Source organism: Sorex araneus, chromosome 4 (genome assembly GCF_027595985.1).
Source record: "Sorex araneus isolate mSorAra2 chromosome 4, mSorAra2.pri, whole genome shotgun sequence".
Classification (NCBI taxonomy): Eukaryota; Metazoa; Chordata; class Mammalia; order Eulipotyphla; family Soricidae; genus Sorex; species Sorex araneus.
The window spans coordinates 56,922,216-56,949,334 of NC_073305.1; the positions used below are offsets into that span (position 1 = coordinate 56,922,216).

Consider the following 27,119-nt stretch of genomic DNA (forward strand, 5'->3'; position numbering starts at 1 on the left):
TATTATCAGTATTTGGATAATTAATTATTTATTATTTGTTTCTCCTGCTGGGACATCTTCCAATCCCATGATGGTAGTACTTCTGCCTCCCTGGGAATCACCCAATCATGCACATGCCTTTTATGACATAATTAAGTGGATAGACACATGGAAGTTAGATCCTCACTGTTTCTTAATTCTATGAAAGTGCCTACTCACTAAAACCGCTATAACTCTCAAATAAGTACTCATGACATGTTTGTGGCTATTTGTAAACACGCATAAAATGGTGAAAAATTGATTGATCGGCATATGACCCAAACTAGGATAAACAAGGTAACACAACCTTCTTTCAAATCTCACTGATCTATTTAGTATCACAATTTCCACAGTTTTATGTTTTTGTTTGGGAATGTTGCTGCTGAGGTGGTTGCCAAGTGAAGGACAGTATAGTCAAATGTTCCTAATTTCAAGAAGACTAAGACATGCCTTATGAGAATGTAAAAGTGTTGGAGAAACTGCATTTGGGCATGAGTTCTATATTGTGTTATTAGTCCCGAGTTCAGGACTAATGAATAACTCTCTTTCTGCAATATTTTCTGCGTGTTTTAACTGAGAAGCAGGCACACCTGGTGGTACTCAGAACTATCCTTGACACTATGCTCAAGAGTGACCCCTGGCATTACTCAGAGTTCCCTATCGGGTGCCAAGGATTTGAACCAGAGTCATGACCACAGCAGCCACATGCAAAAGCATGTGCCTAATCTCTGTCTAGTGTAAGAACATTTACTAAATAACGTGTCTTTAGACAAAATCAAGCATTTAACAAAATTTATGTTGATCAATGAGAGAAATGTGGCAGACACTTATAGGAACCTACACCTATTTTTTTTCCTTTGAAAAATTGCTCAGCATTATGTTAACTCATGTTTGCAGTAATTTTATATAATAAAACTTCTGCAAAAATTGAGTCACAATTGTACATATTATATACATATATCTATAAATCCTATATGTTAGCTTGCACTCCTTGTGTTCGGATGTACTCCAATACTTCCAAGAGATTCCTGACACATAGTATCAAACCCTATGCTTAACATGTCTTGTTCTGTGAATATATACATATATACCTACAGGGTATACCTATGAAGTTCAATTTATAAATTAGGCATAGTAAAATATTAATAATAACAATATAAAATTATAAAAGCTGAAGAGATCTATCACGTAGCATTTAAGGTGCTTGCCTTGCAAGTGGTCAAACCAACTTCAATCCCTGGCACACATATGGTCCCCTGAGCAAGCCAGATGTAACTCCCAAAACCAAAACAAAATAGAATAATTATAATAATAATAATTTTAAATGAAATTATGTTACAATTATGCAACATATAAAATCATGAGAGTGTGGCCTCTATCACACTGAACAATAGATTTTGGGCTTCAGTAGGCTACATGAACAAACCAGCATAAGCAAAACTCAGATAAGAGACTATTATATATTTACATCTAAAAGGGTTGTATGTATGCATAATATACATGTCTGTTTAGTACTTCTTAATCATTTTTGGTCACAAAATTTTTCTAAGAAATATATGTATATGTGGGCATGTATAGAGTGTCTTATGCTGAACAGCTCAGGGTGGGTGCTAAGTACAAGTATTTGCATTAATGTCTAAGGGAATCTTCTCACTCTAAAGAGTTATTCACTTGATGAAACTCCGTACACATACAAATATACATGTATTTGCATATAATTGGACCATTAGATCTCAGGTTAAAACCTGGACAAAAATATCAATATCAAGAAGAGATATTTTATATGTATCACATGGATTATTTTACATTGTTAAAATTTACTCTATTTGAATGTGCACACTAGCAAAATACTTAGATTACTCCAATTTATATGTAGCCACAGAAGGAAGATAACTTGTTATGAAGCACTGGCTTAAAACATTTCCTAAGGTGAAGTAAACATAGGCAGAAAATTTAAAGTTGGAAGATAAATCACATCAAAAATATTAATGCCAATTCGTCTCATTTACTTGTCTAAGATTCCCTGGATTCTCAAGTCTGTATGGTAGGTAGTAATATAAAATTAAACTTCTTTGATATTGCAGTTTTAAAGGACAATAACTACTAATTATCTGACTCTTTGTCTCCTGAAAAACAGATATTTCTTAGTTAAACTTAGATTCAATGATGAGGATAAAAATTGAAAAAATAACTATAAATTGTTCTGTGGAAATTATGATTGTACTTCTAATAATTGTACTACTAATAATTCCACGCTCACTAAAAAGTAAACAATTCTGAGTGATTTATACAGGCCAAAGTTGGCATATGTTGTACCACAGGTGGATGCCAGGTCACCAAGAAAACACTTCACAGCTTTCCCAGAAGTGTAGAGTCAAAAAGGTCACTTGTGGTAAAAGATCTTTTGGATTAGTCTTCTAAATTAATGCATGAATTAAAGATAATTTACATATAAATAGGCTAATACACTGGCTTTGAAATTAAATGAATTTTTAAAAGACTTAAGTAACTGCAGGAAAGGTCAGTTAGATATTAAGTATACATAATGTGATTTTTGAAAACTGCTTGTCTTATTGGTTTATTAATATCTTGCATTCATTTTTTAGAGTCATTCTAAAAAACCATGCGCATAATTAACAAGGTTCTAATGACAGGCCGCAAAGTAAGGAAAACATACTTCACAAATTGGTATCTAGAAGGGCAGATCTAAAGTCTGGACATGAAAACAGTCAAACTTAAGCTTTGTCCACATATTTACGTTCTTGGATTGAAATATATCACAACATATTTTAAATAAGCATGACATCATTCTAGTGAAAGTTACCTTGACATGTAGGTTCAATGATAAATGATAGCTCTTTTAAACCACAGTTGTAAGTGGTGTATTGAGTTATCAGAATGGTTTCATGATCATAATCTGTAGTCCTGATTTGTCTTTTTGGAGGTATAAATTTTGAGTTTTTATCAGCTATGGTGATGAAATAGAGTTAAACTTCTAATAGTATGTCCATAATTTTGACACCACTATTCTCATGAACATAAACCTAAGATTAAAACTGTTGAACTCCAAGATAAATAGGTTTAGCAGAATGCATTTTAGAATAGTCAAACTATTGTGTATGATACTATAGTGGCAGATAATAAGCATATGCACAACACATAGAATCCTATAACACAAACAGTACATCTTAATGAAAAATAAAGTTTGGTAGGAAACATGTTAATGCTGATTTATCAATTATAATAAATGTGCCATGTCAATGCAAGATGCTGATAATGGCAGAAACTGTAGGAGGAATATATTTCTTTTCAGTTTTTCCATAAAACAAAAATTATTCTAGAAAATAATTTGTAAATCACAGGGAAAACATAATAATAGAATCAAAGACAGTTCCTTTCAATAAATGATTTGCAAACTATGTTCAGAGGAGTCACATAAGTCTTGGGAAAAGGTTTACAGACTCTTCATTTGGAGATGATAGGGAAAAGGAGAAAGGGAAAAAAGGGGACAATGCAAGGAGCCCATCCAAGCCAGGTCCTTGAGTTCCTACTCAGTCAAACATAGCAACTCATCTATTATTCGAGATATATAGTATTTTTCCATACTCTACACTGAAGAAAGATTCTTTAGAAAAAGATAAACAACGTAACCACTTGCAATCCCTGAAAAAAAAAAAGAGCAAAATTCTTAACTAAGGATCCCATATGTGAATATTCTGAGTTACTGAACAAATAAGCAAATGTTTAACTAAAATTTCACAGTTACCATTATTACAAGCCACGACTGGGCCATTATTACAACCAAAACCTAAATGAACACCTTGGAAGAAACCCAACTCCTCAGTATTTACTAAGTGTAAACCATGCACCCGACACTGCTCAACTATGCAACATCCTTTGAAGGCACAAGTAAATACAAGCCATAGTTCAAGTCTTCAAGAAGTGTATAATGTTATAGGGGAGATAAAACTTTGCTCATAACAAAATAAAAACCAACAGAACATGTCTGAGCCACTCGCTGCACCAATTAATGAGCAAAAAATAGATTTCAGGTCTTCTGTCAACTACCTGCAAATTGCCAGTTCTGAAAAACGTTAAGGTCAGTAGGAATGATCACACTTTAATCCCATTAAGTCTTGCTTCCTAAAATCTTTGTCTTCTTTGAAAAAGGCAGGGTGAACACTAGCACTGTCAGATCATGAATAAGAGCTCTCATTTAAAAGCACATGAGAAAGAAAAAGAGCAGATTCTAAGCAATAGTGAACTATTTTGTAATCTCCAGCTGTATGTGCAAATCTCTCCTAAAAACTGAGGTCTCTGATCAGTACTCACTATGAATCAGTTCCCGGATCTTTCAGATGCTGGGTCATTTCCAAACAGGAACTGTGGGCAGAAAGATTTTGTGACGTCTCTCGGGCTCTTGAGAGATGTCCTGAGAGCAGAGACAGCCTCCAATCTGAATGGCTTCCTGCCCCAAATCTCTACTTCTGCAGAAATAAACACCTTACGGTGGCTTTTTCCGCTTTAATACCCAGAGAAAACACTCAGCAGTTTATAACAGGATTTTTTTTTAAGCTTGCATGTGTGTTATGCTATAAATTCCTCTGTTTGTGGGTGTGAGAATAAATATCCATGTATATAGATCCATGCACACACGCACACACACATAGACACACACAGAGTATGTTATAGTTAAAACCATGCTGTTGACAGCCACTCAAATCCACAGAAATTTATGGCTCTAAATGCAGGCACACATTCAGGATAAAGACAGGAGGATTATAAATACTTCAACAATTACCAGAATAAAGTACCAGAGGAGCATAAACATTTGCCACATAGCCTCTCACTGATTCACACTGAAAGGCCAGCAAACCTGTTGCAAATGAGTGACTGGGAGATCAAACATGATTAAAAATGCAAAAAATACTATCCCCAAATGGCACACTTTATTTGACAATGAACTCTGGACTCAAAGGCACCAACGTAATCTATGAGCAAAGTGCTTTTTGGTAATTCACTTGCCCACTGAGGCCCACTACTGAGGAATCATAATATAAGATCCACTTAAAGTAGGCAGAGTTCTTTGCAGTCATTAGTAATTCTACCTCGAGACTTTCCTTAATAAAACATTTTTTTTCATTGACAATTGATGGTTTGTGTTTTACCAATATGAGGCCCAGAAATTGTTAGGAACTTGCATAATGCATTAGCTATGAGAAACTGAATAGTGGCCTATGAGTACGTATAAGAAAATGAAAAGTTGTGCCAAAGTGATTTAGGGATGTATTCTTTTACTGAAGCTAGAATTGGAGAAGTTAAAGTTGGGTAAATAAATATTTTTGTTTGTTTTGGGGGCCACATCAGGCAATGATCAGGAGTTAGTCTTGGCTCTGTGCTCAGGAAGTATTCCTGACGGTACATGGGGGGAAGCATCTGTGATGCTAGGGATTGAACTCGGGTGAGCTGTGTGCAAGCCAAGTATCTTGCCTGCTGTACAACATCTTCAGCTCCCCCAGATATTTTTAAATGAAAGATTCAGGTATTTATAAGACACTAGGAGCTCAAATGGAAAGAAATTAGTCCTCATTTCCTTGCTGTTTCAAAACAATCTGATTCTACTACATGTTATTTTATATAATATATATCTCTTTATATATATGTGTGTATATTGCCTACACATACATACATAGGTATGTACACTGTCATCCCATTGCTCATCGATTTGTTCAAGCGGGCACCAGTAACGTCTCTCATTGAGAGACTTATTGTTACTGTTTTTGACATATCCAATATGCACGGGTAGCTTGCCAGGCTCTGCTGCGCGGGCTCGATACTCTCGGTAGCTTGCTGGGCTCTCCGAGAGGGGTGGGGAATCGAACTTGGGTCTTCCAAGTGAAAGGTGAACACCCAACCGCTGTATGTCTAAATATATACATGTAGCATATGAAATTTATTTTTAAAGGAGCTGGAAAATAATACAGGGGTCAGGGTGTTTGCCTTGCACAATTGATCCAGGTTTTATACCTGGAACCCATATGCTTCCCCATCCAGCCCCATCAGGAGTGATCCCTAGTGGAGAGCTAAAAAGTAATCTCTGAGCCACTGGGAGCAGCCCTTAAACACAATAATTAATAAAATTTTTTAAATTTGGGGGCTGGAGCAATAGCACAGTGGTTGGGCGTTTGCCTTTCATGCGGCCGACCCGAGTTTGATTCCTCCGCCCCTCTCAGGGAGCCCAGCAAGCTACTGAGAGTATCCCGCCCGCATGGTAGAGCCTGGCAAGCTACCCGTGTGTATTGGATATGCCAAAAACAGTAACAATAAGTCTCTCAATGAGAGACATTACTGGTGCCTGCTTGAACAAATCGATGAGCAATGGGATGACAGTCTGACAGTCTTAAAAATTATAAATTCAAGAGAGAACACAGGTGTTTATGCATAAGAATCAGTTGTTAAGGTTTAATGAACAAGTGATTTACTAAGAACTCCCAGAGAAATTCCTGAGCAAGTAACAAGCAGGACAGAGAAAGTCTGGGAACTATGCAAGGGTAGGCCTTGGGGTTCAATCCTATCAGAAACTGCCCCCAACTGGGTAAGGAACTTGGGCTCTCATATTCCCTTGCCACTTGGTCATTGGCTGAAGCATATCCAGCTCTCAGCAGGTCTAATGATGCTAAGTGGACCCAGAAAAGATGGGTACATGGGCAGCCACAGGAAGGAAAGTACAAAGAAGTTGAGGAATTCCTAATAATGGTGAAAGGGACCTGAAGAGATTTGGGTGGTTCTCTGACACGTTCTCTTAAAACAAGTCAATCAATGATCCATGTCTCCTTGCATGCCTGCTCATATTGATTTTTTTTTTAAATAAAGGTGCAGGTAAAGTAGGGTTGGAGAATTCTACTAGTAAACAAAAATACACAAAATAATAGCCTACAGTCTCACACTCTCTACTTCTCTCTCAAGTAATCCTTGCTTATACTTTCCTATGAATTGTTTTATAGAAATTTACATAAATACCATGCATTATTGTAGTAAATTTACAAATTTCAAAATTGAGCTACAGTATTCATAATGTTCTATGTGCTTTTCTTCACTTATGAATATATCTTGGCGGTACTGGGGAGATAGCACAAGTAGTCGCATCTATATCTAGTATTTATAAGACTCTGAGTTCAATCCCTGGCACCATGCTAAAACCTGAGCATTGATGGAGACTGGAGAGATAGTACAGTGGGTAAGGCAGTTGTTTTGCATGTGGCTGACCCAGGTTTGACTCTCCACATCCCATATGATACCCCAAATCCCACGAGGAGTGATCCCTGAGCACAGAGCCAAGAGCAAACCTGAGCACCATTGAGTGTGGCTCCAAAACAAATGAACAAACAGAAAATACTGAACTGCACTGAACTCTCAGGTCTGAACTGTAAGTGCCAGGCACTGCAATTGGGCCTGCAGGTGTTGTCCCATTAGCCCTGAGGACTACTAGGGATGACTCCTATTTTAAAAAAGAACATAATTTAAATTCATTACAGATAGATATAGGATACAAAAATGAAGGAAACAACAAATTTTCAAAAGTCCAAAGAAAAAAAAAATAAAATTGTTTTCTATCCTTAGGTTCTCAATTTTAGTATCTGTTTTATGTCTAACTATTATTTCATTTTGTTTTTGTTTTAGATTTTTATTTGTTTGAGGGCCACAACCTTGGTGCTCAGGACTTACTCCTGACTTTGTGCTCAGAAATAGCTCCTGGAAAGGCTTAGGGGACCATAGAGTGCTGGGAATTGAATTCACATTGGCTATAAGGTAAGCATCCTCTTCACTGTACTATCTCTCCAGACCCATCAATTATTTCATTTGGATTATTGCAGCTACTTGATTTTCCACAGATGTCAATATAAGACACTTTACTATTATGTTTATAGCTCCTTGCATATACAAAGTTAGCACAGTCTGTATTGCATAGCTCTATTGTTAGCTACATCTTGAAACCCACACTTTAGAAAGGCTCCACATTACAAACATATCCTCACCAAAAATGATGAGAAAACACATTAAAGCATCTGTTACTTAGAACTTGGTGCCAATCTTTTGTTCAATACAACTAGTAACCTCTTTTCTTAGTCTAATGCTATTCTCATCCTAGGAAAATGCTTCTCTACCCCTTTTGCTGCGTGTCACTGAAGAGAAGGTGACCAAGTCAAATGTCATGGGGGGCAGGGGCATGTACTTGCAATACTACAGAAAATACAGAGGCTCACTGCTAGGGGGGAGGGGTGGGATTTGAGCAGCAGACGAGTTTAAATGAGAAAAAGACAAATTAATTTGTCAAATCCTTCCTCGCAGACAGCATGACTGCAACAGATTCTTGCATTAAAAATTCTCAGTTCCCAGTAGGGCTGCACATCTATTTTCTCTCTTATAATCTGGAGCTATTTCATAGTTCCAGAGGTCTCACAAATTCCAGCAGCCTCCACAAGGCTGTTGCACAGTGTGGTTCAGTGCCTTTGGCAATGCTATTAAATAATGTCTGCTTTCCTTAGTTTTGAATATATGTAGGTCACAAAATGACATGCATAATCACTGACGTCAATTCTTGACATTGGCACCTAAACTAACATTCAAGACAACTGGAAGTAATTTAATTTCATCAAAATAACTAATAAGGTGTCATTAAACGTTTTAGAGAAAAAGGAAAAAAAGATGAAATCCAGGATATTTCAATAAGTCAACATTTTGATATTGCTTAGTTATATTTTGTAGCTTGCCGTTAAAATTTTGATAAGGATTTTTGAATATTTTATAAGAAATCTAGCTGCCCACCAAACAATAAAAAAATAATTTTCACTTTTCTAATGTGTGTGATCCAGGTGTTCCTACAGTGGCAGATGCAGGGGAGGCCAAAAGAGTACAGACTTTGGAGTGGTGGTGCTCACAAAAATGGTGAAAGGTAACTGAGCAGATCTGGATGGGTCTCTGGTATCTTCTCCTAAGGGCCAATCTATTTCCTTATAAAGGGATATTTTTATAAAGAAAAGTATTTACCCAAGAGGAAAATGTAGCACTGCACTGTCATCCCCATTGTTCATCGAGTTGTTCGAGCGGGCACCAGTAACGTCTCCATTGTAAAACTTGTGGTCGACCCGGGTTCGATTCCTCCGTCCTTCTTGAAGAGCCCGGCAAGTTACAGAGAGTATCCCGCCTGCACAGCAGAGCCTGGCAAGCTACCCTTGGCATATTCAATATGCCAAAAACAGTAACAACAACAGGAAAATATAGAAAAAAATATTATGTGATGCAGTTTAGCTTTTATTTCATACTGTTTTGCTTTTTGTTTTGTTTTGTCTTTTGCTCTCAAGGCCTCACACAGTTTTTTATTTTTTTGGGAGATAGCAAACTTTTATTTTTTTTTTTCTAAAGGACCAGACAGTAAATATTTTGGGCTTTCACAACTGCTCATTTGTGTCATTGCAGCACAGAATAAATAAAAAAAAAATGTAAATGAATAAATGTTACCTGCCTAGAGGCCTTCATGGCAGACCCCTGCATTATATTATTATTGCAAAAAGACACGCATTATTTATTAAACATTTTTTCCCTTGTTACACTGCTAACTGAAGCCAAACAACACAACATGCCACTACTTCACCCTAAAAGAAGTGTCTTTTACCATGCACTTTCTGACAGTTTGGTGGGTCCTATTCAAAGGCTCAATGAGTGCCTTAAATAGGGTATCTTAAACATTTTTGATTATAACAAATTTATTATAATACCAACATTATTTTTTTTAAATGACAGTGAAGAAAATAAGTTGGAAGAAATATGCAATAATATGTGCACACTATTCTTATCTCTTAAAAGTCATCCAAACACTTTAATTAACAGAATATGTGCAATAACAATTGAATCAAGTTGATATTTTGCCAGTTTTCAGTAAAAAAAAAAATACCTGTTTTTGGATTTTGTTACTAAAATTTATACTGTCATGACAAGGATGAAGAACACTTCTTAAAAGTTTGTTGGATGAATTTATAAATCACAAATTACAAATCACAAAATCCCGTTAATCAGCGATTTCTCGGGCGGGCTCAGTAACATCTCATTTCGTCCTTTCCCTGAGATCTTGGAAGTCTATCTCGACTCCCCTCCTAACGATGTTGCACTGGGGGGCTCTTCAGGATCAGGGAAATGAGATCCAGCTTGTTACTGGATTTTGCATATAAATACACCATGGGAAGCTTGCAAAGCTGTCCCATATGGGCTGGAAACTCTCAGAAGATTGCCAGTTTCTCCCAGAGGAAGAAGTAAGCTAAAGAGAGTCTCTTGCCTGCATGCCTGGCTGTCTACCCTGGGGCCCCTCGGAGGGATGGGCTCCAGCTTCCCTCTCCACCCAAAGCAGAGCTCCCGGCGGCCGAAAACCACCGGAACCTAGCTACAAACATGCTGGAGGCCCCTCTCCACACGTTCAGACAGGCCTCATGCATGAAGGTACAGGTAGAGGAACCCAGGTGTGTGTAATCCCATCAACGGCCAACATCCAGAGAGAGACTTAAAAGCAAACTCTCAGAAGAGAGTGATGCAGAGTCTCTTGCCCGCACGCCTGGCTATCTTCCCCGGGGCCCCTCGGAGGATTTATAAATACTGTTAAATATTTAGACAGATGGTATGTGGCCTCCATTTAAACTCGTGCCTGAGCTCTATGAGCCTCATGAATTACATTCTAGTAAATTCTAACTCACACCTATTGACAATTCTATGGCAGTTGGTGATCAAGTACCCTGCTTCCCACTCTATTCTTGTGCCTGCCCCCAAAACTTATTTTCCACACTGTATTATTTTAGAATCATAAGTTGGAAGCCAGCATTTTTAGCTTCAAAGGTCCTTCAATTGCTTTTCATTATATTCAGGACAAAATAGCTTTGATATCTTCTAAAGACCTGCTCATCTCTGTTTCTAACTTGAATAGTCCCTTATTTAGCCAGTGCTTACTCCTCTGGGGGTATCTTTTCCTATGTGACCTCAGGACATTTGCAAATGTCATCTTTCTAGCTGTTATGTTTCCCCCTGGCTTTAATCACTTTACCAAGCTGACTTCATTCCACTCCCTAGAATTCTCCTTAAAAATCTTTTTTTTTTTTTAAATTTTATCTATTCAGGGATGATTTTCATTTCACCTAATCTGACTTGTGTGACCTTTGCTATTTTCTGTTACTAAGCCTTCAGAATTTTATGAAAAATTCTCTAATGATGGTATTCATCAGTTTATTCTTATTTGCTCTCCTGCAGCCTCTCTAAGCAGGAATAGTTTTCTATTTGATCACTTTCAGTGTCTATTAGAAAATCTGAAACTGGCAGCTACTGAAAAGATATTTATAGAATAAACAAATAAGATCACATTCTAGACATATCTCACGCCTTAGCATGGAAACCCCTATCGGTACAGAGATGGGAAATCAGGGTCATTTAAACTAATGATTTACAAGTGAATGTGGGTCCATCAGTCAAGCTGCTCCACCAAGATTAGTTCTTTTCAGCCCCTCTCTGTTATCCAGATGTCTCCAATTCGGGTATAGTTTCTCCACTGACTCTCTGATATCCTCTTCAGTCGCCCATAATATATCTTGCACCCGTCACTTTTATTGTCTGAATCATTCACTTTAGAATAATATTATGGTGCCTACATGTTCTAAATCTAAGTTCCATCAATAGGGTACTTAGCAGAGTCTGTGGGAACTTAATCAAGTGTGTGTGTGGGGGGAGTAGAGGGCATAGAATGAAGTCTCAAAACATTAATACAACTAATTGTTATAGGCTGCTTTCCCTTCTGAGGCCAACATCTCACCCTGCTAAGCAGAATCTAGGACAAAGGCTTGGAAGCAGGAAGCTTTACTTTTGAGGAATTGTAGAGTAAATGGAGAGTAAATCAGGAAAGAAGTCACTTTAAATGAGGCCACACCAAACTGAACCTGAAAGAGTATTCTAGTGCAAATAACTGATACAAAAAGTGGTCACAGGAAAAAAAAGTTATGAGGAAATGAGCAATCAGAGTGAGGCAGAAGAAGAAGCCAAGAGAATCTGTGGCGTCAGCCAAAGTCTAACCTAGGCCTAATCCCACAAGGAGCCCTGAAGTGTGATGATGTCAGTCATCTCACCATGACAGGCTCAGTTAATCACTGGCCCCTGACAAATTAGTCGGATTTCAGAGACACTTTCTAGGGAAGATAGTGCCCCTCACTGAAGGCTGCTTCTCTTGAAATGAGTTCACCTGTGAAATATTGAATTCAATAATCAAAGTAGTAGGGCAATGGTAGATGATCCAGTAAAGATAAACTTGCAGGGGGAGGGGGAGCGTGTCTGGAGCCATAGCACAGTGGATAGGACGCCTGCCTTGCACACAATTGACCCAGGTTCAATTCCCAGCATCCCATATGGCCCCCCAAGCACTGTCAGGAGTAATTCCTGAGTGCAGAGCCAGGAGTAACCCTGTGCATCTCCAGGTGTGAACCCCCTCCCCCCCAAAAAAAAAAACAAAAACAAAAAACTTGAGGGGGCACCAATAGCATCTTGCACAAATTGAAATGTAGCATAAGATTATCTTTTTAGGAACTGGAGCAATATTACTGAGGGTAGAGCATTTTTCTGGCACCTGGCCTATCCAGGTTTGATCCTCACATACCATATGGTTTTCCAAGCACTGCCAAGGATAATTCCTGAGTATAGAGCTAGGAGCAACCCCTGCTTTTGTCAGGCATGCCTCCCACCCCTCCCACACCCATCACCAAAGAATATCTTTTCAAACTGATAACCACTGTGGAAATTAGGGCTAAATATCGCCAGAATCTTTATTATATATTTCATATCTATATCTATATAAGGTGCTTTAGAATTGCTTGGACATGACATAGAAGAGGGGAGTGCTTACCGCTCCCCCCATTAGATTAGATAGGGTTACTCTATTATTTATTATCTTTCTTGTACTTCCAGGACTGAGCAATATCACAGCGGGTAGGGCATCTGCCTTGCATGCAGCTGACTCGGGTGATTCCTCAGTCCCTCTCAGAGAGCTCGGCAAGCTACAGAGAATATCCCGCCCGGGCATATTTTTTTTTTGACATTTTAAATTTAATTTTTATTTTTTATTTATTTATTTTTTATTAGTGAATCATTGTGAGGGTACAGTTACAGACATACATTTTTGTGCTCATGTTTCCCCCATACAAAGTTTGAGAACCCATCCCTTCACCAGTGCCCGTTCTCCACCACCAGTAAACTCAGCATCCCTCCCACCCTCCCCAGTCCCGTCTCTCCCCACCCCACACTGCCAATATGGCAGGGTATTCCCTTTTGTTCTCTCTGATTAGGTGTTGTGGTTTGCAATAAAGGTGTTGAGTGGCCATTGTGTTCAGTCTCTAGTCTACATTCGGCACTCTTCACCCTTCCCCCGTATGACCTCCGACCACATTTTACTTGGTGTTCCCTTTTCTGAGTTGCCCAGAATGGGAGACCAGCCTCCAAGCCATGGAGACAGCCTCCTGGTACTTATTTCTACTATTCTTGGGTGTTAGACTCCTATTCTATTATTCTATACTCCACAGATGAGCGCAATCTTTCTATGTCCGTCTCTCTCTCTGACTCATTTCACTTAGCATGATACTTTCCATGCTGATCCACTTATATGCAAACTTCATGACCTCATTTTTTCTAACAGCTGCATAGTATTCCATTGTATAGATGTACCAGAGTTTCTTCAGCCAGTCATCTGTTCTAGGGCACTCAGGTTTTTTCCAGATTCTGGCATATTTGATATGGCAAAAATAGTAACAAGTCTTACGATGGAGACATTGGTGCCCGCTTGAGCAAACTGATAAACAACAGGAGGACAGTGCTACAGTGCTACAGTGCTTGTACTTCCAGACTGCTCACCAAGTTATCACAGAAGATTTAGCAGTTGGAGATAAGAAGACTACCCAATAATGTTGTTTAGGAAGGAAGTTGTTTGCTTGTTTGTTTGTTTTTTGCTTTTTGGATCACACCTGGCGATGCACAGGGGTTACTCCTGGCTCTGCACTCAGGAATTACCCCTGGCCGTGCTCAGGGGACCATATAGGATGCTGGGATTTGAACCCGGGTCGGCCGTGTGCAAGGCAAATGCCCTACCCGCTGTGCTATCTCTCCAGCTCCAGGAAGGAAGTTTTGAATCAAACAGTCTCAAGCTGATTTCCAGGTCCACAGCATAGGCTCATGTAAAAAGTGAGGATTCAAAATGAGCATCAAGAAGACTCCAATATATTACTTAGTTAACTTACCTATAAAAAGAATGTGACAGTCTATTTTTGTTGTTGTTGTTTGTTAGTTTACTTTTGTTTGGGGGCCAAACTGGGCTCAGCGCTTGCTCCTGGCTCTGCACTTAGTAGTGTCGGGGATCACACCTGGTGGGCTTGGTACTGTGGAGTCCTGGGGGGTCAGCTGTGTGCAAGGCAACAGCCCTACCTGCTGTACCTGTCCTATTCGTTTAGATGCCCTACTAGGAATTTTCATTGAGCTATAGTTGTTCTTTCCACCATACTCCTAAATATTCTCGTAAATATTTTAGTCTACTTGCTCGATACACATTTTCAATTAGTCAGGACACATGACAATAAAATCAGCATTAGGTGAAAAACAGCCACAATTAACAATTAATGTATCAATCTCATGGTAGTATCAGACTCTATTTTCCCCAGGATAAGTAGTATTGGATGCACCGCTCCATTTATTGGTGATGATTATGATGTCGGTGGGCCCCACAGGTGACTTATGTGAAGTGGGGAGGAAAAAGACGGTCACTTTCTCCTCATCCATCTGTCACCCGGAACCCAGGGTTACTGGGTTCTTGTCTTGGCTCGAAGAAAGGAATTTCAGGAGTAGACAAGCAGTGGGGCTGGAGCGATAGCACAGCGGGTAGCGCATTTGCCTTGCAGGGAGCAGACCTGGGTTCAATTCCTCCGTCCCTCTCTGAGAGCCCGGCAAGCTACCGAGAGTATCCCACCTGCACGACAGATCCTGGCAAGCTACCCTTGGCCTATTTGATATGCCAAAAAACAGTAACAAGTTTGAAAATGGAGATGTTACTAGTGCCCACTCTAGTCAATCGATGAGCAATGGGATGACAGTGACAGTGACAGCGACAGACAAGCAGTGAAGCAAATAGCTTTTATTTGGAGGGTTTTAAGATGTGGAGGGGGAGAGAGTGAGAGTAATGCACTCGAGAGAATGTGGGCTTCTCCAAGGGCCGAGAGAGACCCTAGACACATCCCAGACACGAAAGCATGAAAGTACACATCTCAAGAGGGGAGATGGGGGCGCCACATGTGCTTGGCCACCACATGTGCTCGGGGTGCCACACGGGCACAAGCAACACATGGGCTAGGGCAGACCAAGGGCGGCATATGTGTGCCCTTCCTTTGTTCTAGGTGACCTTTATAGAGTTTCTCCAACCTGTCCCCATGTGGGGCTTCTATTTAGGTCAAAGCTGGTTGCTAAGAAAGTTGGGGGGGGTGGAGGATGGGAATGGTGATAATCATCTTTGAAATTCCTTTCCTGGCCTTTTGTTCCTACAGGAGCGTTTTCTCATTTTCTTGGTCTGTTGCTGGCTCCAGGTGAGGGTCTTATCAGGCCTTAGTTCCTTAGTTTCTGTTTTTCCTGTTTATTGCAAGGTTATAATATATATATAAACACCTCTCTGAGATCCTGGCAAGCTACCTAGAGTATCCCATCCGCACGGGCAGAGACTTGCAAGCTACCCTTGGCATATTCGATATGCCAAAAACAGTAACAATAGGTCTCATTCCCCTGACCCTGAAACAGCCTCCAATCATTAGGAAAAACGAATAAGGAGAGGGTGCTAAAATCCCAGGGCTAGGAGGAATACAGATGTTACTGGTGCCCGCTCGAGTAAATTGAAGAAACAACAGGATGACAGTGATGGCAAGGTTAGCTTTTGCCATTGCCTTGGGAGGGGGCCTACCCTGTCTACCTGCCTACATCAATTACATGCAGAAAATTTATTTCAAAAACCCAGATATTGTCTTTTTATGAGAACAAAGAACTCTGCTAGACTTTCTATATCGATGTTTATCATAATAGAAATTTTGTCACTGCAGAGTGGTCCTTGAAGAAACTTTTTAATGGCAAACTGTGATTCCTTCCTCCACCAAATTAAAAAAAAAAGGTACTAAGTTCCCATACTGAAACAAATTTGAAATACATAAAATTTCCATCAAGTTACACCGTTGTTAAGAAGGATTGTTTATGAAGTTTAGAAACATAAAACATTCAGCCTTTCTATTTTAACAGAGCCAGGTAAACTCAAAGGCACAGTTCATTTTTTTCATCATGAAGGAATGTCTGCCAATAAGTTACAATCACGTTATTATCATTCAATCATGTTCCTAATAGGAATAATCTCCTAGTAATTGGCATATTCTAGTCAAGAGATGCATGCAAATGGTTACGAGAATCATTAATGATCTGTGCTGACTTTCTTGGTAAAAATGACAATAGATTAGTTTACCAGATGCTGGATCAAGCCATGGGCCATTAACAGGAGGGTATTCTCCGAGTGTTTTCAGAACAAATACCAGCTGGTTTATTTTCAGTTTGCAGATATAATCACATGCATCCCGCGTTACATCTACCACAGTGCTGTCAGATATATCATAAATTAAAAGCTCCATGGGCTCATTATCAGCTCTTATTCTTTAAAGCAACACATTGTCTTGTCGAGACCCCAAATATTAAATGATCATTTAAAGAAACTAAAGATGAACAGCTTTGAAAAAATAAAATTTCCCTTAAAACTATTTAAAGTACTCAAGTAATCTTAATGTCCTACAACTTTGCCTCAGTTTTGTGGGGGGCGGGGGAGGAATGCAACAATTTTCTGTTCCATCAGGAAAACTTTCAGGCCAGTCTTTCGGGAAAAGGGAATCAGTTTATTAGGAAACTTAATAGACTGCCTTCAGAACCGAGGCATTGCTATCAAATAAATAGGTTAAAATAAACCTGACTCCAGAAAATTTAATGTACACAACATTAGTAACCAGAACGACTCGAATTTCTCAGTAATCTGCTACACAAATGCATGCATCTGAGAACAAGCTCCCATCTTGCCTGGATCTTCAGAACAAATGGAAAGCTTGTTTAAATTCCTTTTCTGTCTCACTTGTGTACAAGGCTCCTTTCTCAATACTGAGTAATCCATTTGAAGACAAAGGGATGTTTGCAAAACAAAACCGAAATTAAAAAAAAAAAAAGAAGAAGACCACCAAATGGGAGAGTTCCTGTTTTCAACTGTTGATTGTATCACAGTTGCCATTTCTCATGATCAGATTATCCACCTGGAAAGTGTAAGAAAAACAAATCTTCCAATTAGCACTTCCTGGGAAAAGTGCTGAATCTCCAGAACCAAAACCTTGACGGGTGGCAGTGCTCCTAATCTGGGAAAACATCACGTGAAGGCAAGGGGGCCTGTGTGCGCACCGCATTCCCCTGCAAGTGCGCGCGCACGAGTGCGACACGACGGCTGCAATTAGCGCCTATATGTACAGTAATTGTTAATTAGCGCATTTGTAGCCAGCCACCGCGGAAAAACAGGATGGCATTCTTACATCGTGATTAGGGGTTTTGTGAGCATTTGGGGTGGGGGGACACTTTCTCACTGGAGACTCTTCCGCCCCATTCAGCGCATTCAGCTCTTTCTACGGGGAAGTTTAAAAGCTGCAGTGATAATCCCCTAAGGATGACTTGGAAGAGTATAAAAGGTGCAGTGTATGAGCTATTGGCTGAGGAAGCCTTTTATGTGGAAAGCCACTGAATGGGTGGCTGAGGACAGTGGAAAAAGAGAGAGGCGGACTTGTCTTTCTAAGGTGGTGGGCAGAGCTGGGATACGCAGGCAGTTGGAGTCCCCTGCGCCCCCCCATCGCTGCCCTGCTCCTGCCCCTGCAGTCACCTTGCACCAGCTCCTCGATGCCATTTTCTCCTCAAAAGGTAGGGGGCGGGGGGAGTGATGCGAATTTTGGTAGGGACCCAGTTTCTCACTGAATGCCAGCTCAGCCAGCTGGCACGGAACAGGCCAAGCCTTCTTCGGAGGGGGTGAGCAAAACCCAAATTAGCATGCTTCATTTTTAAAACTTGCTTGTATTTAAAGACTAATTCATGACAAACAGTGGCTCCCCCACTGAGGTCTGGCGCCCCGGGAGCTGGCACCCAACCAAACACATGCAACTAATTGCCACCCTCAGATGACACGCCACTAACAAGCTCCATTTTGAGGCAGTAGATTCACTAAGAATGTAACCCCGGAAGGCAGCGGTCGCAGAAAAGCCCCTTTCATAGCCCTGTTCTAGGCTAACCAATGCAGTGAAGCGCCTGAAAAACACTTTTGTTTCCCCCTGTCCTGAGGATTTATCTCCACAAACGGCTGCAAACATGGCTAACATGGAGGACCGTGGCCAGGGCACTGCGCCCCCCCTAAGGGTTCATTGTTCTCTTTGCTCCAGGAAACACAAGTGGGCCATGCGCTCAATGCCCTGTACCTTGCCCCACTGGCAGATCTGTTCATACCCAGTGCGTCTCACTGTTGAATGTCCAGGCCTCCTCTGCATACATACAAAGGCTCTGGAGCCAGGGTGCCTCGGTTCCAATCTCAGCTCCACCACATGCTAGAAATAGGCTGGGAGCAGAACCTATTTATGCCTCAGTTTCCCATCTACAATCCATAAAAACAGTTGCACTTATCTTGAGTAGAGTTTGTATGAGTATGAGTGAGTAAACTGAGTGGCGTGCATTTGACAGTACCTGGCATGTCATCTTTATGAAAGAAATCCTTTAAATCTGAGCTCATTTAGCCTTATGATGGAAATTTTTCCTGCGTTGAGTCATTGAGTCAAATGCCACATATATCTCCCCCTAAATTTCCCACGGATATTGCACTTCTGTGTCTTGGATCACTATTCCTTGATGTTTTCTACTGTTCTTCCCTAGTGCTCAAGCTTACATGAGCAATCATTTCATTCTCAAAACCCACTTCAATGCCTTTTCATCCAGGAGCCTTCCTTACTATTCCAGTTACAATGACTATGAAGGTATTATCTAGACATATAACTATATGTACATGCCTATTTGTTTTCAGCTCTATGATAGGTATATCTGAGCATCATCTTTCAAAGAACAGAGTAGGCAATTCAAAGACTATTTGGTGAATAAACAGATGGTCAAGTGAATAATGTGCTATATTAATAATTATCTTTACACTACTTTAGTTTTGAAGGGCACTACCCAACAAAAAGGATAAGAGACTAATTTCCTGAGGACTTTCATATTTGTTTTGACAAAAATTAATATTTCTATTTATTTTGTCATTGACTTTGACTCACAAATCAAATCTACCAAGAAGATTTGTCAATATCTGCATTGGTCCACTAGGACTGTCATAGCAAAATAATATAGATTGGATGGTTTAAACAACAGAAATATATTTCTCAAGAGTTCTAGATGCTTAAAGTTCAAGATCAAGATGTCAACAAATTTTATTTCTCCTGAGGCCTTTCTGTGATTAGGAAAATGGCCACTTTCTAGCTCTGCACATGGTCTTTATGTACATGAATCCATTCTTCCTCTTTTTATAGGGACAACAAATTACATAGGATCAGGGTCCTACGTTATAAACAACTTAACCTTAATTGATGCATTATTTCAAAATACAATAACATGGTGGGGGTGAGGAAGATGACCACTGTATGAATTCTGAAAGGAAAAAATTTTTAAATACTTATAAAAATATTACATACATGCAAATATAATAATAATAATGCATGCAAGTACTCAAAATATGAATGTTCTGAAAATGACCAACTCTATAATATGTGTGAGAGGTGGATGGGGTGAAGCATGCACAATCCTTTGCTCCTTGAGGTAAAAAGGCCTTACATTCTGACCGTGATCATATTAGGAAAAATTTCAGTCAGTGAAAACAGACTAGCCACTCAAACACATAGCTCTTTTATTGACATAAAAATTCCACTTCTTTTCAAAAGTTGTGGAATTCAGTTAGAGGACACAGGTACTCCATTGCTGGAGCTAGAAGAATATCAGCACCTGTGGCAGCACAGGATCCAGTTACAGCTACAACTTCTCTCAAGAATGAGTGAAAATTTCCAGTTCCCTCCGCTGCACTTTCTAGACTAAGGACCACTTCAGTCCTTCTAGTGTACAATTGATCTGAATTCTATGTTTCTGAATATAGACCAAACACTTTGTTTGTTTTTTCTTCTTTTTGGGTCACACCCTGCCGTGCTCAGGGGTTACTCCTGGTTCTGCACTCAGGAATTACTCCTGGCGGTGCTTGGGGGACCTTCTGGTATGCTGGTAATTGAACGCGGGTCAGCCTCGTGCAAGGCAAACGTCCTAGCCCTACCTGCTGTACTTTAGCTCTAGTCCCTAGACCAAACACTTTATGTGGTCTCAAAACTCAGAAACTCTGGATCAGGTTGTTGTGCCATTTTCTAATTATATTTGCTATCATATAAGTTTATAAGCTCTGCCAGATATAGCACCAAAGCATTAATAATAATAGTAATAATTCTTTTATTAAGGTAGTATTGCTTTATGGGCTGGAGTGATAGCACAGTGGGTAGGGTGTCTGCCTTGCACGTGGTCGACTGGAGTTTGAGTCTTCTATCCATCTCAGCAAGCCCAGCAAGCTACCAAGAGTATCCCACCCTCATGGCAAAGCCTGGCAAGCTACCCATGACATATTTGATATGCCAAAAACAGTAACAACAAGTCTCACAATGGAGATGTTACTGGTGCCCACTCGAGCAAACCGATGAACAACTGGATGACAGTGTACAGTGCTACCATTCATACCAAGTGTCTTGATTTTCACCCATTGTTTCAGAATCCCAGTTAGATTCTCATTTCAGTCCATATGCTAATGACACCTACGGTATTTGATCAGATCATTTTTTTTTTGATGCTTAACATTTTTTTCAGCTGAAAGAATGACTTATAGGCCCACACATCCTTCTGGAAGGATTTTTTAACCTATTTAAGCATAGGATTGTGCTGAATCGATTCATTAGCTTACCTCAACCAGTGTGGTATAGGGCATAGAACCAGTGCCATGGTAATAGTTTCCTATAGTTCACATAGACTTTTCTGAAAACACTGTAGTGCTTAGAACAGGAAACAACACATCACAAAGTCATCCAGCTCCATTTAGGGAAGGGACAGTATCTTCAGGAGGTCAAATAGCACCCTCTTTTATAATCCCAGCATCTAACTTGTTGACATAGGAATATTCCACACCTCCACCACGATTTACCAATTTGTCTAAAATAATAAAGAGGAAAATAAGAGGTTATTAACTTCGCTCTCATTCTCCAGTCAATCTTTATTATAAATTATTTATCAGTTGAAGTATTGCCAAGAAATTTTCAGGCCTCTCTCCAAAAGCATAATCATTTTCAAATGAACAGTTAACCATTTTATTTACCTAGAAGCCATAGAACTTCTAGAAAAGCTGATTTTTCTGGAATTATTGTTGCATTATAGATATGGAGGGAGGTAAAAGAGATCTATGTGAAATGTGAATAAAACTTTCCTCCCATCACTCATTTATTAATGAATTGGAGTTATAGAATCCAAATTCAAAAAAGACATTAAAAATATTTTTTTTACAAATTTTATTAAACACCATGATTTATTCATAATGTGTTTTAGACATACAATGTTTCATCATTAATCCCCCACCAGTGTCAAGTTCCCTCCACCAGTGTTCCCAGGTTCCCTGTCCTACTGGCCTCCCTGTCCTGCCATCTTGACAGGAATCTTTTAAAGTTTGGTCATTAAAGTTTGGATCTCATGATTTCAGTGTTGTTGACTCTGAGCTCTGACTATTTAGCTCTACTGATCCTTAACACCACAGATGTACCTTGACTCTTGGACCTTGTTGCTTCTCATTGGTCTCCCCTCCCTCACACCCTCTGCTAGCCCTCTTCCTAAAATATTTCTTAACCAGCTAGGCATTCATAACTTTGTTCCTAATAGCATGATACTCTGCCTATCACTTGTGGCGAGGCCAAAGGATTATCTGTCACCATTCTTTATGTCCAATGGTTGATCGATAAGATATACCCCAAAGTCATTTTTTTTCCACAGGGCTTATATCCTGGATGAAGAAACTGTCAAAAAAGAAGGGAAACAGAAGATCTATGAAAAGGGGAGATTAACCTTAAGTAGGTTATTAGTAGCAGGAATCATAATACCTAGATTAAAAAAAAACTAAAACAGGAACCTCAAAGGGTGACTATGGCATGGGAAAAAAATGTTTCTATTAGTGGGTCTCAGAGATTCCAAATTTCTGGTGACATTTACTTCTCTTGTATTCTAGCCATGTGCTGTTCCATTACTACTACTGTAGCTTCTTAGGGATAATTTCCCAGAAGTTACAGTGTGCAGTTCACATTGTCAGTCTCTTTAGATGATCATCAATAATTCCAAGCGTTATGTAAATGTCTTTTTAGAGACAGAGTAACGTATTGCTAAAAATACTACTTTTTCATTCATCCTTTGACTTTTTTCCTTTAGAAGAAGGTCTCTTTTCAAATGAATCTTTATATTACTTAGACATATTTTGATAGCCTTATCAATGAGAATAAAGTCTAGGGCAATGGGATTTCCTTTAAGTTTTAAATATATACACTGAGGTACATACATCATTCTCACTGAGCCTGGGAATTAGCTCTTTGCGAGGCTCAGTCATCTACTATAATATCAGATATACTGCACCAAACAGCCGTCAGGTATGATTTTTTCTTTTAATCTTTTTGTACTTTGGTCTACATGTGGCAGTGCTCAGAGGTTATTCCTGGCAGTGTTCAGGGAACCAGGTGGTACTGGGAATCAAACCTGGGCCTCCAACATGCAAAGCATATGCTCTGCCTCTTTGAGTTATCTCTGTGGTCCCAGGTGTGAAGTTTTTGAAATTATTTTTGTAATTCTGCCTCTGAGATTACTTGATCATATAACAATTCCATTTATTTAATTTTAAACTAGGCTAAAATGTATTGGATTTTATGATGTGTGTTTAGATATTCTAGACATGTGAGCTAACTTGTAAAACATCTCCAAATATAATTTTTTTAATTATTAAATTTAGCAATAAATAATACCATAATATTCATTTTTTCTATTTTAATACATATATCATTTTTCTGATTCTTCAACTTCTCCATACTTTAAGAGCAGAATATCTTTTGGGGTGCTTTAAAAATGTTTTGTCTCTAATCATTAGACCACAATCTAAATGTTAAAGAATTGTGGAACATGTGAATGTTCCAGAATCTCATGTGTGAGTATTTCAGGATCTCATGTTCCAGTGTTCTGGAACATGTGAGTGTTCTAGAATCAAATGTGCAGATGGGAGGGGAGTTTCCTCAAAAGAAATGGGATACTATTAAAGCCAAGTTGGCCCAAACGAATGTTTCTCAAATCTCATGTGTTGTAAAAGCAGTATACAACCCTGATTTTAATCTGAGTTGTATACTTTCTACTCAAGTTCACCTGTAAAAGTCATCTTTCTTAAGTTATTTTTCTAACTTTGATGCATAATTGCCTTGAGCTCTTTTTAGACGGAAAATTACCAAGTCCCATTTCCAAAAAATCTCAATTAATAGATCTAAGTGGAGCCCAGAAAGCAGTTTTAACATTCTGAAATGTTAAAAGTCTAGGAAACAGATTGACGTGGGTGAAATTAATGATAACAAATGCTGATTTTAGTTTTGACTTGAAATACTGGAGAATTTCAGTCAATTTTGGCCTAATGTATCAACTGTAGCTCAAGGTAGAATCACTTGGAACACTTTTCTTTTCTCAAGCTACCCATAAAGATTCTGATTTATTTAAATAAATACATTTTATTTATTTATTGTTTGGGCCTGGACATTGGTTTTGTTTGTTTGGTTTAATGGCCACAACCAGCAGTGTTTACTCCTGACTCTGTGCTCAAGGATCATTCCTAGCAGAGATCAGTAACTACGTGAGGTACTAGGGATCAAACTGGAATTGACCATATGCAAGGTAGTTGCCCTACCAGGTGTACTATTTCTCCAGGCTCCGTTAAGACTTTTAAAGCTACCATATAAAAAAAACTACTGATACTGAAAGCCTAAAAGTACTGGCTCTCATTAAGGATTAACTCACCATCCATAGAGCCTAAACTTTGTAAAATGAAACACTTCAGCTGTGTTTTAACAAAATTATAATCCCATGCCTATCTCTTATTCACTGTTTGTTTCAGACCAAACATATCCAAGTGGACCTCATAGTGACAGAACACCAAAAATTGATCCTTTAACTTTAGTTTGCATTTTCTGGCAGAATGATTTAGTAGCTCTATTATAAAAGAAACTCCAATATAATTACAATGTTTGAGTTATAAACAAAACCCAAAAAGATGCAATTAGGAAGTCCTTTAATCAAAACTATAATATGAAACAATTTCTGACTGCAGTTAAGAGCTAACTCAGAAATATTAAGAGTAAGCTCTGTAGCCCTTTGATTTCTGCCTCCTACCCAAAAGAGCAATACTACACATTTTTTTTTCAATTAAGTAGTTTGACAATCTGAAGAAACCCCACGGTGTGTGATTTAATGAGCATATACTGTATGCATGTGATCGGCAGGCTGACAGTTTCTCATTTCAAACTGACAAGAGAACATTGCACATTAGTAAAAAGGGTTATTATTTTTTAGGGTCTCTTTTCATTAAATAAGCTTTACAACCGAGGAACACTCTAAGAATATTGGTACAGCTGTCATTGGTGGTCCCAGAGTGATCTTACTCTCTGTCACTCTTCAAATCCTCAAGACTTGATGAAACTACTTAGCTATTTTACAAAGCCAAAGCACAATGGGCTGGAAAGACAGCTCAAAAATTTGAAGTTCCTGAACAGACCTATCACCCTCAAGGAAATTGAAATGGTAATAAAAAGTGTCCCCAAGCACAAAAGTCCTGGCCCAGATGGAGCTGGGTGTTGAGACTGGCACACATTCAAAAGATCTAAAGCAACCAGTGCTGGTGTGGATGTGGGGGAAAAGAGATGCTCTTTCTCTGTTGGTGGGAATGCTGACTGGTCCAGCCTTTCTGGAAAACAATATGGACAGTCCTTCAAAAACTAGAAATTGAGGTTCCATATGACCCCACAATACCACATCTGGGAATATATCCTGAGGATGCAAAAAGCACAGTAGAAATGACATCTGTACCTATATGTTCATTGCAGCACTGTAAAAAACTAAAGAGCGCCGAGGGGGCGCGAGTGCACTCGCGGGCTCTCCGGGCGGCTCTGTCTCACCGCCCGCGTCCGGTGCCCCAGAACCGCTGTGTGCCGTCGGTCGAGGGCAGGCGACGGAAGGAAGAAGGAAGAAGGCCAAACTTGTTGCTCGATCCGTTTATTTCATTCTCTCCCGCTCTCCTGGATCTCTCCCCATGGATCTGCCCCATGGATCTGGCTCGTGGATCTGGCCCCCAACCCACTCTCACAGCCTAGTTAAATCTCCACAGCATCAGGGGGTTGGGGCCTACATGTAGGTGTGGTCACCATCAATAGGGTAAGGTTCCTTTCCCTTAGGGATGCTTCTCCTAGGACTTAATTCTCTTTCAGCAGGAGGATCCACCCAAGGGCGGAGTCCCATGAATGTGTTTCTCTTCTCCTCAGCCAGCAAACATATAAGAATTCATAATATTAATTATTTTGTATGGACACAATAAGAGATGCATTAAAGCTTATAGAATTGCTCTCCTGGGGCCATCTCAATCTCAGACTACAGTGCTCAGGCCAGATCAGTCTTTCCTATCCCTGGCAGGGTCCCAGTCTCATAATTACTATTGGATCATGACAGCATTTGTCTATGATCAAGCTCTTAACTTATAGTTAAGAATTAGGCACTTTGGCCAGGCCCATCTCGATGCCAGGGTAGCACATAACTCACCGCTTGCCCTGGATCCTTCCTGTCCCACGTTGGGGACCCTACTTTGGGATCATAGCTTTAAAGTAAAATATTCAAAAGGCACAAGAAGAGGAGAAAGGCAATATTAACTTATATAATATAAATTCAGTATCCTAGGAAGGTCTGACCTTGCAAATTAGCAGAGTCAGATTAAGGGAAAGCCGAGGATTAACTCTTTTGGGGAAGAGAGCATGGAGAAGTGATTATAGCTAAACAAAGGGATGGAAGAGATTCGGGAACACCTTGATGGGTGTGACTGGGGTAAGCCTAAACTCTGGGTAAAACTGGGACAAGCTACTTGTGGCAAGGAGGGAAAGGGCAGAGTAATGTCATCCTACACAGCACTGTTAACAATAACCAAAATCTGGAAATAACCCAAGAGCCCTAGAACAAATGATTGGTTAAAGAAATTTTGGTAAATCTACACAATGGAATACTATGCAGCTGTTAGGAGAAATGAAGTCATGAAATTTGCTTATAAATGGATAGACATGGAGAGTATTATGCTGAGTGAAATGAGTCAGAAAGAGGGGGACAGACATAGAAGGACCACACTCATTTGTGGAGTATAGAATAACATCACATGAGGCTGACACCCAAGGACAGTAGATACAAGGGCCAAGAAGATTGCCCCATAGATGGAAGCATGTTTTATGAGCAGAGGAGAGAAGGCAAATGGAATAGAAAAGAGATCACTAAGAAAATGATGCTGGAGGAACCAGTCAGGATGGGATATACATGCCAAAAGTAGATAATGGACCAAGAATGATGACTTTTCAGTGTCTGTATTGCAAGCTATAATGTTCAAAAGTAGAGAGAGAGTATGGGGCATACTGTCTGCCATGGAGGCAGGGGGAGGGTGGGAAAGGGAGGTATATGGGGGATATTGGTGAGGAATGTGCACTAGTGGAGGGATGGGTGTTTGATCATTGAGGAATCATATAAGCTTTTGAATGCTTTCATTTTCCTGACAGAAAATGAAACTGTTTTCCTTTGCTTGCAAAAATATTCAGAAATAAATTTTCTGCAAAATACACTGCAACTGT

General features: G+C 39.5%; 1 protein-coding gene and 1 pseudogene across 7 annotated transcripts in view; one reads left to right on the plus strand and one right to left on the minus strand.

The window, feature by feature from the left end:
- The window catches only part of LOC129404324 (farnesyl pyrophosphate synthase-like), a 47,625-nt pseudogene extending 27,378 nt beyond the window's left edge, over positions 1-20,247 (plus strand).
- The window catches only part of FHIT (fragile histidine triad diadenosine triphosphatase), a 1,667,781-nt gene that overhangs the window by 1,139,709 nt on the left and 500,953 nt on the right, over positions 1-27,119 (minus strand). The window contains exon 1 of one of the 7 annotated variants that reach the window (XM_055135673.1): positions 4,351-4,487. The exons of 5 other annotated variants lie outside the window; for them this stretch is intronic. The gene's annotated coding sequence lies outside the window, so the exon portion shown is untranslated. Of the gene's footprint in view, positions 1-4,350; positions 4,488-27,119 lie in introns of those variants that run through there. One more of the 7 variants, XM_055135670.1, reaches the window with a different exon arrangement.